Source organism: Cebus imitator, unplaced genomic scaffold, assembly GCF_001604975.1.
Source record: "Cebus imitator isolate Cc_AM_T3 unplaced genomic scaffold, Cebus_imitator-1.0 Scaffold29, whole genome shotgun sequence".
Lineage (NCBI taxonomy): Eukaryota > Metazoa > Chordata > Mammalia > Primates > Cebidae > Cebus > Cebus imitator.
The window spans coordinates 4,324,442-4,339,838 of NW_016107344.1; positions in this window are offsets into that span (position 1 = coordinate 4,324,442).

A 15,397-nucleotide genomic window follows, 5' to 3' on the forward strand; every position below is an offset into this window, starting at 1 on the left:
TTTGTCACAGTAAAGAGTAAAATGGCCAAACACAGTGACGGCTAAATATTTGTTAGTAACCAGGCAAATAAAACACAAAAAAATGTTTTATAACTCATAGACTGACAAATGCAAAAGTATTTGATGATAATTAGAGTAGATGTGAAACTATAGCAGCTACAAAATTTATACAGTATTGATAATTTTATAAATCTTTACAATTGCTCTTGAAAAATACTGGTATTATATAAGAAATTGAGAAAGCATACATAACTTCATAATCTCAATATGACTTACATACCACAGACAAAATTTCTGCTAGGATTAAAGAATATTATTCTTAAGAATGTTTTATAACATTCACTGTTTCTATAACAAATTTTAAAATTAGCTAAATGATCATAACAAGAAATTAATATGAACATGTCAATCACATTAATAAATATGAGCATATTCATTCAATAAAAGGTGACTTCGACATGAAAAACTGACTGATCTACATCTATAGATATCAAAGTTGATGTACCATAGAAATAAAAAGCAAGTTACAGAGTGTATTCGGCATCATACCAGGAGTATAGAGTACAACATGGGTAAACCTAACCACTGGCATTCATTCACTTATATATGTAAGAACTCTATAGATAATGATGAATGAACAGAAAATTTAACATACTGTATACTTCTGGATAAAAGGCAAAAGTTGTGATTAAAGATGAACAAAGAATATATTTTAGTGGAGGATTTCTATTTCTTAAGACAAGCAGTCAGTTTCTATGTGTTCCAGTTATCACTATGTACAAAACTGGTATATTTTTATATTTCAAAAATTATGTTTGCACATGTATGTGTTTAAGTGCCACAGTAAATTCTACTAAAGATAAAAATGGAAGATATTTTCAACTTTAAGAGTGATATTATTTTATTAATATACAAAATACAAAGTAATTCTAAGAGTTTTTTGCAAATGGACAATGTGTTCACTTTATTTGGGAGGCTGAGTTGGGTGGGTCATTTAAGGTCAGGAGTTCCAGACAAGCCTGACTAACATGACAAAACACTGTCTCTACTAAATACAAAAAAAAATTAACCAGGCATGGTGTCCCATGCCTGTAATCCCAGCTTCTTGGGAGGCTGAGGCAGGAGAATTGCTGGAACCAGGGAGGCAGAGGTTACAGTGAGCTGTGATTGTGCCACTGCACTCCAGCCTGGGCAACAGAGCAAAACTGTGTCTCAAAAAAATAAAAATAAATAAAGTGTTCTGATCCATTCCATGCCATTTTTGTTTCTCATATTGAAAAACAATTTAGATTTTTATATTATGCAGCGTAAGTTATAGGCAGTATGACATCTGCTTGTGGTAATACCATGTATCATAACTTCAACTTTTTGATAGACAAGATAACAACAGCCCTTGTAATACAGACGTGTAAATTTATATTCCACATATTCAGAAATTTAACTTTTAGAAAATAATTTCATAATTACTATAGCTACCTCATAATGGTTATAGAATAATATTTCAAATTACATATTTGTGTTTTTATATGTTTATAGTTTTATTTTTTTTATATTACACATTTTTCAATTAACTTGAGTTTTATTAATAACCAAAACAATGTTTTATTCATTTTTAAACTATTATGAAAATTTAGATTTTTCTCTTTAGTTAATGCTTATATAAAGCCAATGTGATACACATGGTAAATATGTAAGAAGCAACAAATTTGAATGAAGTCACTTAGAGTTACCAGAATTCATTTTCTCCCTTTAGTATATAATTTTGTTGTGATAGGGAACAAAACAACAATGACTTTTATTATATTTCAGGGAGTTGATAATAAGTTGTCAGTGTTATTTCATTAAATTTTCCTGATTATTTTAAGATTATCGGGATTTTCTTCATTTATAAATAAGTATAGGTTTTTCTAGAAATATAAATTAATTTGGCAAAATTCATACAGGTATTAAATAGCATAGCTAGAATTTTAGTGCAGATTTATTTAATTGAATTTTTATAAATTAATGGCCAAATCAATTAGGGATGGTCACGATATTATATTCATATAATAAATATATTTTTAATTTCAAAAAGTTTATCCTCAGATTCTCCAAATGCTCATTCTCAAAGTGAATACTGATTCTCAGTAGCCTAAACAAGATAATAATGTAAGTTACAAAATAAAAACAAAGAAAAGATTTGTAATTATTATATCCATAAATATAAATTAATTTTGAGTAACTCTCTTATACAGCATTCAGAAATTATAAAGAATTCTTGAAAAAATAAGCATATTAAACACAAAGTAGAAACTTTAATAGAATGTTTGAAAAATAAAATGAGCTATTTACCAGAATGTGAACAAAAATTCAAAAGGGGTTAAAAAAAAAGACTTCAGTTTCAGAAACAGCTCAGGTCTTAATAAGACTTACAAAGTAGTGAGAGAACAGAGTAAACACAAGGAAATGAGTCATAGATAATTAAGTAAAGTTTCAGCAAAATATATTCAATATTTTCTAGGTTGAAGGAAGTCATCAATGAGTCATAATACAATGGTTTTAAAATAGATTTATACCAAAGCACATATTGGGCATCAGAATACTGAGACAAAAAACAAGGTTCTACAAAGTTCTGGTAGATTTAAAGAATCATAATTACTTTACCAAAAAAAAAAAAAAAAATCAGAATGTCATCAATCTTTTAACCAGGGACAGTGAAAGTTATAAAGCATTGAAATATTCTCCATGACAATCTGGAGGGATTTTTTTCCACATATGATTTTATAACCATTCTCACTACCAATTCAATGTGAAAAGCAAAATAAATGTGTTTTCACACTTTAAAAGTCTGAAAAGTTACTATATCATTTCTCCCTTATTTTCATTAGCTTACTAAAAAATACATTTAACAAAAAGTGAGTACTATCATGAATGAAAACTGTTTCACATACTAGTTAAATTTAGTAATCAGTAGACAATTGATCCTGGTCTAATATACCACTATTTTCTGGAGGTAATGTATCTTTCCCACTATTTTCTGGACATAATGTATTTATTCCTGAAAGTTGTTTGAAATATATAATCCCCGCCTAGGGCAGAATAACTGGTTTTATATTGTTTGAGAAGTTTTTGTTGGATTCCATAACATTCATTCATTAATGATTTTTTTCTCAACCGTTTAATGTTTAATTCTTTTTGGTACTATATGTGGTGAGTGATGAACACCTATGTGTCTTTATGGTTTAAAAATTCACCAGTAAGGTGGAAAACACAAATTCCCCCTCCACTTATATTTTCTAATATTCTCTCAATCAAAAAAGAAAAACATAATTGTTTAAAAAAATGGAACAATGTATCTTCCACATTCTTGTTAAATAAGGGCAAACTGTAGAGGAGGATTCTTATAGATAAAACTAGACTTAAGTGTTATTTCTTCCAAGTGTCTTATTTTAAAAGTTAAATATTTTCACTTTTCTTTTGTTTTACCTTTTATCTTGTGATTCCAATTCTGTTTATTGCTGACATGCTATGTTCATATGTGTGTGAAATGTAGCAGGTAATGAGGAGTAGAAGCTTTAAGAAAATAAAAACTAAAATAATAGAGTTGGGTAGAGGTAAGATGAAGACCGGGAAAGACCTTTTGTTGCAAGGTGCAAGGCTAAAGAAACTCTTCTTGGATCTGATCACAGAATGCTCTGCAGAAAATTTTATCACAAAGCAAAGTCTCCAAGAAATTTGGGACTATGTGAAAAGATCTAATCTATGTTTGATAGGTGTACCTAAATGTAACTAAGAGAATCAATCCAAGCTGGAAAATACGCTTCAGGATATTATTCAGGAAAACTTTCCCAACCTAGCAAGGCAGGACAACATTCAACTCCACGTAATACAGAGAACACCACAAAGATATTCCTCAAGAAGACCAACCTCAAGGCACATAATAGGCAGAGTCACCAGGGTTGAAATGAAAGAGAAAATACTGAGGGCAACCAGAGAGAAAGGTCAGGTTACCCATAAAGGGAAGCCTATCAGACTCACAGCAGATCTCTCAGCAGAAACCCTACAAGACAGAAGAGAGTGGGGGCCAATATTCAGCATCCTTAAAGAAAAGAACTTTCAACCCAGAATTTTACATCCAGCCAAACTAAGCTTCATAAGCGAAGGAAAAGTAAAATCTTTTGTGAACAAGCAAGCACTCAGAGATTTCATCACCACCAGGCCTGCTTTACAAGAGCTTCTGAAAGAACCACTACAAATAGGAAGGAACAGCCAGTATCAGCCTTTTTAAAAAATACCAAAAAATAAAGAATATCAACATAATTAAGAACTTGCATCAACTAATGGGCAAAACAGCCAGCTAACATTAAATGGCAATATCAAACTCACATATATTATTATTAATTCTAAATTTAAACCAACGAAATCCCCCAATCCAAAGACACAGACAGGCAAAAAAAGCCAAGACCCATTGGTATGCTGCATCCAGACCCATCTCACATGCAAGGATACACAAAGACTCAAAACAAAGGGATGGAGAAAAATTTACCAACCAAATGGAGAGCAAAAATAAATAAATAAATAGAAAGCAGGAGTCGCAATTTTTGCTGATAAAATAGACTTTAAAGCAACAAAGATCAAAAGAAGCAAAGAAGGATATTACATAATGATAAAAGGATCAATGTAACAAGAAGAGCTAAAGATCCTAAATATATACACACCCAATACAGGAATACCCAGATATATAAGACCTGTAAAAAGACTTGTACTCCCACACAATAATAGTGGGAGACTTCAACATCAGTATTAGACAGATCAATGAGACAAAAAGTTAACATCGATATCCAGGACTTGAACTCAGATCCGGAACAAGTAAACTTAATTAATATTTATAGAACTCTCCACTTTAAATACACAAAATATACACTCTTATCAGCACCACATCACACCTATTTACAGGTTTAAATGAAATATTGGTTGGCTGCTTGGTAGTTATTTTCTTCCCTCATTTTTTTTTTCATGTCTCTATTATTAAACACAATTATAGGCATACCCATTTTTAGACTGCATTCTAGCCCGGGCAATAAAGCAACAACCCTGTTCTCTCTTCCTCTTCCTCTTTCTTCCTCTCCTTCATTCTTTTATTTATTTTTTTTTATTTTATTCTTTCTCTTTCTTTCTTCTCTCTTTCTTCTTCTTCTTCAAAAAAAAAAAAAAAAAAAAAAAAAAAAAAAAGAGGCTGAGGTAGGAATACGGGAGGCAGAGGTTGCAACAAGTCCAGACCAAGTCACTGTGCTCCAGCCTGGGTGACAGAGAGGAAAAAAAAAAAATATCACAATCAGCTTGTTATTTCAGTATACTCATCCTAAATACTGTATGAATTTATGGCCCTGCGCCAAAGGGCACAGTATATTCCTTTCTCTTTTGCTCTCTACAATAAAGAATACTATAATATCAAGTTGTATAGATATTTACAGTAAAATCAATATGACTCTTTACTTTGACTGAGTTATTTTGTTAAGTATACATGATAATCATATGGGTTCAAAACCCAGTGACTTACTAGCTGTTACAGTGATTGAGTTATTTAAACTCCGTAAGCCACAGTTTCCTCACCTGAATGATAATTGTAGGAGTTAATATGGAGGCACGCAGAGTAATTAGCACAATGCCAAACACAGTATATATTAAAAACGTTGATTTAGAAAAATAATATATATACTGACCGTAACAAAGCTTATACAAATAAAGTGGAGAATAGGAAGTGAATACTTAGAATAATTATTTAGATTAGAAGATGTAACTCATTGTGTAACTTTAATGTTTCCAGCAATGAATTTACCATGGAATTAGCAAGTCATATTTAGCTTTCTGGGTTTTTTTTATTTTAAGGAAATAACTTCATTTTCTTTTCTTCTGAATGGAATGATGTATATTACATTTTCTTTTTTGTTGTTGTTCTAAGGACTTTAAAAAATTTTTTTTAATTTTTATTTTTTTTTGCATTTTAGGTTTTGGGGTACATATGTAGAATATGCAAGATTGTTGCATTTCTTATGTTGTGTTCTTCTGTTGTTCTATTTATCAATAATATGATTGTGAAATATTTTCCTTGGTATTCTGAAAGGATGATATTAGGCTTAAGCAGGAAATATTCTAAGGCTTTATAGACAACATTGCAATTGACACTTAAAATATCCCTTTATAGATATAACCGGACGGACAACTGATTCTTTGTATATTTCCAAGTGGTAAATTCAGTTTAGGGATATAAAAACTCTTTCTTGCCTCTTAAATGCTTATAGAAAAAACTGCACAAATTCAAATACAAATGGAAATATAACCTTGAACATGTCATTCTGCTAGAATACTGAAATACATTCAGAACTCCCTAATCAAACTCATCTTTAACCTTAGTAGTGATTAATACCTTGAATTACCTTGTTCTTCTTTCATGTCACTAAAAACTTGAAAAGATTTGTGGATGGGGATATTATTGAAATTGAGCCTTCATTGGAAATTAATCTTCATAATTATGCATAATTGCCCGTGTTTATTACTCTTACAATGAGGACACATTTTTCTTTGGCTATCAGGAAGCGTGTGTTAAAGCATCACAAACAGCATTAGATAATATCATCCTATACACTTCAATGAATTTATTTGGTTATGCAGTACCCTTATTCAAAGAGAGACAAAAAGAACTTATAGTACAATGGCCTCTGACTTTGCTAAATAACTTCAATAAAATCAAAGATACAATTTTAAAATATCTTTTAAAATATAGTCATAGAATTTGATTTAAATTAACTGTATAAAATATATTGCCTGCTTTTATTAGTTCTTAAGTTCTAAAATGACCAGTAATGCAGATGTTTTCGGAAAAAAGGATTAAGTCACATTAAAATGCTTTTATTACTAAATCAAATAAAATTTTTTAGGTTATTAATTTTCTTGGAATATCTGGAGCAAAACCAAAGTAAATGATTAATTTTGAAAGTGTAGAAACTTATGATGACAGTAATGTCTCATCATTGGCATATCAATTTAAAATGATCAATATGTGCTTATATTTCTTTCCTGTGTATGTTAGTCCAGTCATTATTTTAATTATAGTTTCAAACATTGTTGTTAGTAGCTATGACTTATTAAGTGTCCTATGATGCTTTAGGCCTAGGGATAAATCTGAACATTATAGGTAAATATTTAAATGGAAGAGTGTGAAGAGCAGGTGTTTTGAAGTGTTCCATGAGTAGACCTCTTAAAGATAATCAAAATTTAAATGAACAAATAAATAATTGCATGTTATTTTTGACATTTTATCAAATGACCAGAGCAGACCTACCTTCTGTGTCATTTTTCAAAATATACAGAATGTCTAAAGCTGAAATAAAAATAATTTTCTAAAGTATCATCTTTATAATCTCAAATTTGACAATAATTATTAAATGTGAAATAGTTGGTATCTTATCTTTAATTAGTTAAATTTTACTTTTTAATTGACTAAATTCTAGCTTGCAAATATGTACTAATGTAGTCTTGATATTGAATTGTTATATACCTTTAGTGTAAACAGAAATTTATTTATTTATTTTACTTTTTCTTTTTTTTCTGAACCCATGCTACATCAATAGTCTTGAGCTCAGGATGTTTTCAAATGATATGAATGCCATATATATTTTTTTATTATGAGATTCTGGTTTGATCATTCTGATGTGGAAATTACATTTTAGGTCATCCTAATAATGCAATTATTGTAATGATTCACTTCAATAGGCTATGAATTTCTTTTAAGTAGGACGTCTTTAATTTACCCAGGTGGGCACAAGAAAACAGAACAAAGGTCTGTTATATCAGAGCTGTAACAACAAATGTATTTTATTAGTGGGCTTTTAAGTTTTGAGGTATCATCTCTTAGTAAATATGTTTTTAAAGAAAACAACCAATATGTGATGAGTTTTATATTTTAAAGCAGAGTATTTTTACACATTTTTTTGAAAAACTAGAGATGAAAATGTTTTCACTAGCTGCATGTAGAGAAGTCAGTTTTACTTATGGTGACTTTGGAAGCAGCTAGAGTTTAAGTATCTGGAGTATAATTACTTTATTCATACACAATATAGATTTCTCGTGCTTACCAGCATTAACATTTTGGAAAATTAACAAGTAGTTTTGAAAAAAAATTAGTTAAAATACATTAATTATCAGTGTTCAAATTTTATTTAATATAATACTAGCCATAACCCTAAGAATTAGGCATTTTTACTGAAGAAATTAAGGTCTAGATTTGTGTTGTAATTTTTTTAAGCTTGTGTATTGTATTGGTAAGTGACAGATCAAAATTCAAAACAGGATCAATTTGAACTTTTTACAGTAATAACAAATTGTCTAGTTTACTTGCTAAGACATTTAATATCTTCTCTAATAAAAAAGATAGTCATGCCCTCCTGCAAGACTTCATATATTGCGATATATTTGGAAACATAGCTAGAAGCAATTTTGTCCGGAGTAGAACAAACTGATCTAAATTGTGTTTCTGAGATGCTTGTGAAAGCAGTCAGATATTTGCAGGAAATTCTAATGTCCCTCAGTTTGACTATTAGAAGACAGGCTTATTTCTGACCCTAGGCCCTTCATCTCTCTTTTCTTAGAGCATCAAATTTAGAGAACTTGTCTTTCTCAACTCATTCTCTTTTACTGTGAGATGTAAATATTTTTAAAAACTTTCCAGTTTCAAAAATCTCTTTCCTTAGGAATTTGTCGTTCATCCATTTGAAATGTAATCATCAAGAAATATAGAGTTCCTATCCCCAAATTTCTGTGGGAGAGCAGGAGCCTAACTTTGATAGGCTCCTTGTTGAAAGTCGGAAAGCTACCTCTTGTCATGAAGCTTTGAGAAATTTTACTTTTCCTTTGGGAAAGGCCCGTTAGCAGAAATGGCCTATGACCTGTTCTTTTCAGCTGTTAATTTTTTGGCTCTTAAAATTTTCCAGTCCTTGTTTCAAATCAATAGTCTTGAATAAAATTACTTTCATATTTAAATTACTCCAGTGAAATTTTTGCTTTGACATTGTGCTCATATTTATATTTTGGTTAACTTAAATATATATTTGAATGTTTACCTTTGACAAAACAGCAGAAGCAACAAAAAACTTTTTGAGTAGACATGTATTCCTTCTTGTGGTCTTCTGCTTTGACTTCCATTCCAATAAAGTTATTTACACAAGAATATTACTTGAATTATGATTAATAATAATTACCATGGTGATAATAGTATGTAAGAATTGATTCTTAATAAAATTTTATTTTCATTATAGTAGAGGAGGAGTTAACAACCTAAGACTGTGTTTCAGCTTTGACACTTGTAAGGTGTGATTCATCTGATTACCTTAATGTAACTTGAGAATTTGGGGGGGATTTTGCATTTATTTTAGACATAGAATCTATAGAAGTGATTTGCATTTGCCAATTGTGTCCAATTGTAAAATATAAAGAATTCAAGAAAAGACAGATTAAAAACAATCTGCTAAAATATAAAAATCCAAAATTCAATCATTTCTGTGTTTCTTCCTTTAAAATTCTTTCTCACTGTTAGAATTAAGTTTAGAAACTCGCTATATTCCAAATAGAGTTGTGATTTTTTTTAGACTCCTGAAGTACGTATGCCTTCAAAATGAATATGAAAAGCAAAAGGAACACATACATTTTTGTATACCTTAATTAAATCATTTTTAAAAATTTAAAAATGGAATTTCTTCACCTCATATGCCTAACATTTAAAAAGCAGCCTAACTTCTGTCTATGCAATTTTCAGGACTTCTTTCTTTCACGTTTTATGCATTATCAATATTAAGTGATTTATAGGTAGATGACTGCAGCAGCTACTCCCTACATCCTCTTGGATTAACTTACAGCACAGAAAAGACTCTTTTTGTGATCTCATATTGGTCTTGTTATATATCATTCCTTCTGCATGTTCATGACCAGGTTATGTGACACTCTGAATAACTAGGTATAACTAGGCCTAAATCCAGGTATTGATAACTAGATATAAAGTATATCAACTGTGAGTTGAGTAGGAATAGCTGCCAGCAGGCATATTTACCCAGAAAAGAAACAATTATCTTAACAGTTAGTAAATAATGAGCAGCTCTTGCATTTTATGCAGAAGCTAATACACGAGTCAGTTCCCTATGTATTGACAATTAGTTGAGTAAAAATGTAAATCATACAACTTTATTTGCACAATAGTACCACACACACTTGAAAAATACTGAAGTTGATAGATATACATGTTTATACTGCATATTGAGGACATTGTTTATATATATGAAGACAGCATTATTTTGATTAATAGCCAATTGAGACCTTAAGATTACTTTTATGTTAAGGTTCAATTTATTGATATAATTTAATATCCTAACATAAGCCATATTAAAATAGCAAAAAGTATATATTTCTTTTCCAAAGGGCCAAAATGTATTTTAAGAAAGCAAAATGTTTTGTACTAGAATATACAAAAGAAGACATGAATCAATAAAATACATGACATAGTTGTGTTTTGAATGGGTGAATGTTGTAAAGTTGACATTTTTTTCACCATTTGCTTACCCATCATTTCAGGTGAAATTTCTATCCTTGTTTGCGGGGGTAACATTTCCATAATTTATCTAAAGGAGAATTGTTAAGAAATTAATCTAATTTAATAACAGAGTTAGAGAAAGAAGTAGATTCGGGAATGACTAATGACTTGCACATGTAGGTGTCAGATTCAATATTCCTGGAATAATTAAAAGTGTACATAAATGACATATCAACAAAAACATAGATCAATGGAATAAAATCAAGAGTGTACAAACAGGAACATTTGTAGATAAGATTTTAGGTTTTATATTAAGAAATGTCTTTTAAATATTTGGAAAAATTATGAGTAATCAAACAAATGTGTGAAAGGAATTGACAGCCAATTAAGATAGCCACATAATCATAGAACTCTTCTGCATATTGTACTTAGAAATAATAAATACTTGAAGGGATAAACATTCCATTTACCATAATGTGATAATTATGCATTGTATGCCTTTATCAAAATACCTCATGTGCCCTGTAAATCTAAACACCTGCTATTAACCCATAAAAAAATAATTAAAACAAAAAAATTCAAATAATAACAAATACAAACCTGAGAATAACATTTGGCATATATTAGGTGATCACTATACATAAGACTTCCTTCAATGTTCCCTTATATATTAGCTGATTTATTCTTTATGACAACTTATAAAATTCTTATCATCCTTCTTTTACATATAAGGAAACTGAGGAGTAGACAGGTTGAATAACTTAAATAAGACCCCATGGTATGTAGTGGAGCCAAGATTCAAACTGAGAAAATTTGACACTGAATTCTGACCTCTAATAGCAAATAAAACACTAATATATGAAAATATATTTAAAAATCTTGTGTATTTTAGAAGTGGAATGTTGGGAAATACTTTTTATGAAATTACAAATATAAAAATGTAAAAGTTGAATGTTTTAAAGTTTAACAGGTTTGTACAGGAAAATAAATACAATAAATAAAGTAAAATAATAATGTTAGGTTGTAAGAATGTCTTTGCAAGAAAAATAAAAGAAAATGGTTAATATCCACCATGTAATTAAAAACATACTTCATACAGAATAAAAAAATATTAAGAAATTGAAATATTCTCCTAAAAGATTCTATACTGGCACAACCATTAACCTATTCTTTGAAGAAATACTTTTGATATACTGTTATGGGTGGCAAACATGGGCAGGCAAATGTGTAGGTTTTTTCATCAGGAAGATTGTAGTTTACTGATCTGTTATAAAGAATCACAGTAGTGAGCTTACTTGCCTTAAGCACAGATGGGTAGGTCTTATGCATTTATTCTTGTACATTTTCTAAGTGAGTTTTCAAAAATGGTTTACACAGTAAGGAATATGTTCAACAGATTATAGGATATAGGTTACCTATTCTAACTTACTACAACTTTTATTAATGCATTATTTACATTCAGCATTATCATACTTTTTTATTATTTCAGCAGAAATAATAATAAAAATGGCATAGAAGATGTAGTAGAATGTTTTTCTTCCACCAGAATCTTCTCTAATACCTCATTTTAATCTGGGCATAGATGCTCCCCACTAAGAAGAATTAAGAAAAAAAAATAGAAAACAAAAACAAACTTTTTAAAGAAAATCTAGTACACCCAATACCAAGCAAGCTAAATAATTGTTCAGTTATCTTTAAATCTAATGGGGTGCTGAATTGTAGAGGAAAGAAAATGGATCTCAGTGTTATTAGACATGCTTCAGAATGTTTGTCCTTGACATTATTACACAAAATAACAATGCAGAAATCTAAAGTACATTTATGATCAGCAAATAAAAATTGTTGCCAGAGATTGAAATGCCCTGAGGAGGACAATTTGACCTTCTATTATAACCGAAGCATATCAGTAAACATCACTGGTAAATTAAGATAAACAGTATTGTGAAGGAAAGTGAAGTATGTGAATTTAAATGCACCTCTTTCCAATGAAGTCTGTGCAATTAAAGGTGAAGGTATAATGCAATCAAATTCTACTGTTACTAAACAGCAACTATTATTTTGTTAGGTTTTCAAAATGTTCTTGTAATTTATGTCGTAGTAGCATATTTTGACAGGAGGCTTTCTCTCATTTTGTATTAACATGCTCCCTGACATTTTCTATTAATTCAGCATAGATATGTTCAGGATATTATTTCCACGGAAGAATATTATTTCCATGTGTTTACTGGATCAAGATTATATAATATTTATGGTTATTGCAACGAAGCAATACCAAAATAGGATTCTATAAAATTCAATAAGTAACCATTTTAACAATGCAGGCTTGTCCTTCATGTTCTTTATTTTAATAACAGTGACACATTTTCAAGAATTGGGAGAGTGTCCTGTATGCCTCTTTTACATTTGGCATAAAGCTACATAATCTTTTCTGATTAATACATAAATCTATTAACCTATAAATGTAAAATCATTCAAAAATAAAAAGTTGATTTTAAAAAGTTGGAGAGAAGATATTTTTATTTAAAAGTTAAAGTGACACACCAGTTGGAAAATTAATAGATTATTGGAAAGTACATTGTAGATATTTAGTCAAATGAGATAATGGATAAAGGAATGTCAACAAAATCTGCTTCTCTTTAGTATACATACCAGGATATTTTAGTTAATAGAGATAAAGCATAAGCCTTAAGAAAGTAAGTACATTTTGGTACAAAGATGTTGTGAGGTGAAAGTTCTCTCGTTTTTGTTCAGAAGTTTCTAAGGGTGAAAAATTAATTGTAATAATACACAAACTTTCCATATACTACTATTGATGTAGCTAAGCCATATGAGTGGAGGAGGAAAAATTTAATCAGAATGAAAAGCAAGCATAATTATATTGTACACACCAAGAGGCCATAATGAAATGTTTTGTGGTTTAGATTCTCATCATTTTACTGTAGAAAAAGTCATCATATAAAAATAGAGAACATATTTTGCCCTGGCATTGTTGTATATCTTTTCTTACTACCAAAAGATTTTGACTTTCCCCCTTTTTCCCTTTTGACTTGAGAAGAAGTTTTTAAGAACATTAAACTGAAAAAGAGTATTCAGATGATAAACCAAACCCTTCTAAGAAAGCATCAAAAAGTCTATAATTAAGCATAAAATCTGAGACCCAAGAAAGACTTACCCTCCCATTAAGCTATGGTCTTTCCATCACCAGAATAACATTCAAACAAAGTAAATAGTGGACTTGGAAATTAAGACTTCTTATCCCTTTCATCAACAAATTTAGCTGTATATTCATAAATTGTTCAAATACCATTCCTCCTGTGGCAGTGGCAACTTAAACTCAACTGCTTTAGATGGCTTGATTTTTAATTATTTCAGCATAAATGTCTAAGTTTCGTGTGTTTGGAGAGACACAGTAAAACTAAGGATAATATTAATAGTTATTGGGAGTTAAGGGAAGAATTACGTTAGCCAGAAGACGGCAACCAAATTGACTAATCCAGCAATAACTAGTAGTATCACCTAGTATTTTTGAGTGTTTATTATATACCAGCCATTGCCTTAAGATATTCTAATACTATCTTATTTATAATCATTCTTACTATAATTAAGCCAGCACTATTTCGTATATTCCATTTACAGGTGAGGTAACTAAGGAATAGTTACATTAGCTTACCAATATATTGATTATGTAATGATATGATTAAGATGTCAACCCAGAACACTTAATGAAGGCATATGTTTATCACCTACACACATTATAATAGCTCATAAAGTTTCCAAAAAATTAGAATCAAGAAAAAAAAAAAGAAAGGAAATGGTAACTCTGAGCAGACAATTGAGATGATAATTCAATTTATCAACATTTAATTGCAAAACTGATTCTATGAGTGGCATGACTTAAGAGACACCTGAAATAAAACTCATAATAAGGAAAGAGTGATTCAATAACACACATTTTGTCTAACAGCAATATGGCAGATGCTTGTCACTTCAAGAGATTGAATTCAGGATGGGGACTCCCACTTAGAAATACCCAGCCCCCTGTTATGAATTCTCATGCGACTCCAGGGAACTGGGAATCAGAAGGAAGAGAAAATGGATAATGAAAGGATTGCTTTACTAAATTTCCATAGGCAACTGTGGCACAAGAAGCTCTGCTTTTTAAACAATGTAGTAGAAGCAGGTGAGGAAGAAAGATACCTTTGCTTTTATAACTTCTCTAAGAGTAAGGATATTGGACGAGGAACATTACACATTTTATGAGCACTGAGTGAGTCAACCTACAACTGAAGCAAAAAACACATTGAAGGGCATCATGCTTTGATGGTTTTATAGCAACATCCCTGCTGCTGATAGGTGACTTTAGCATATTTTGGCAAGAATGGAGACTACAGCACAGAATTAGAGGTTAGGATGAATCATCTCAACAGACTGCCGCAGGAAAGGCATAAACAAACCTCCTTAAACTAACTAGGAAGATGATTAGTTGATGAGCACAGTGGAACAATTCCTGAGAAAATCAAGAATTATTTACGAAATTCTAAGAAAAGTGGAGTCCATTCAATGTGACAGACACTAAAGTTATTATAGTATTTACTTTTTCTTCCATTATTGTGACTCACTTAGGCTGTGTTGGTGCTAGAAATGTTGTATAAGAAACTATACAAGGCCGGGCGCGGTGGCTCACGCCTGTAATCCCAGCACTTTGGGAGGCCGAGGAGGGTGGATCACGAGGTCAGGAGATCGAGACCATCCTGGTCAACATGGTGAAACCCCGTCTCTACTAAAACTACAAAAAATTAGCTGGGCATGGTGGCACGTGCCTGTAATCCCAGCTACTCG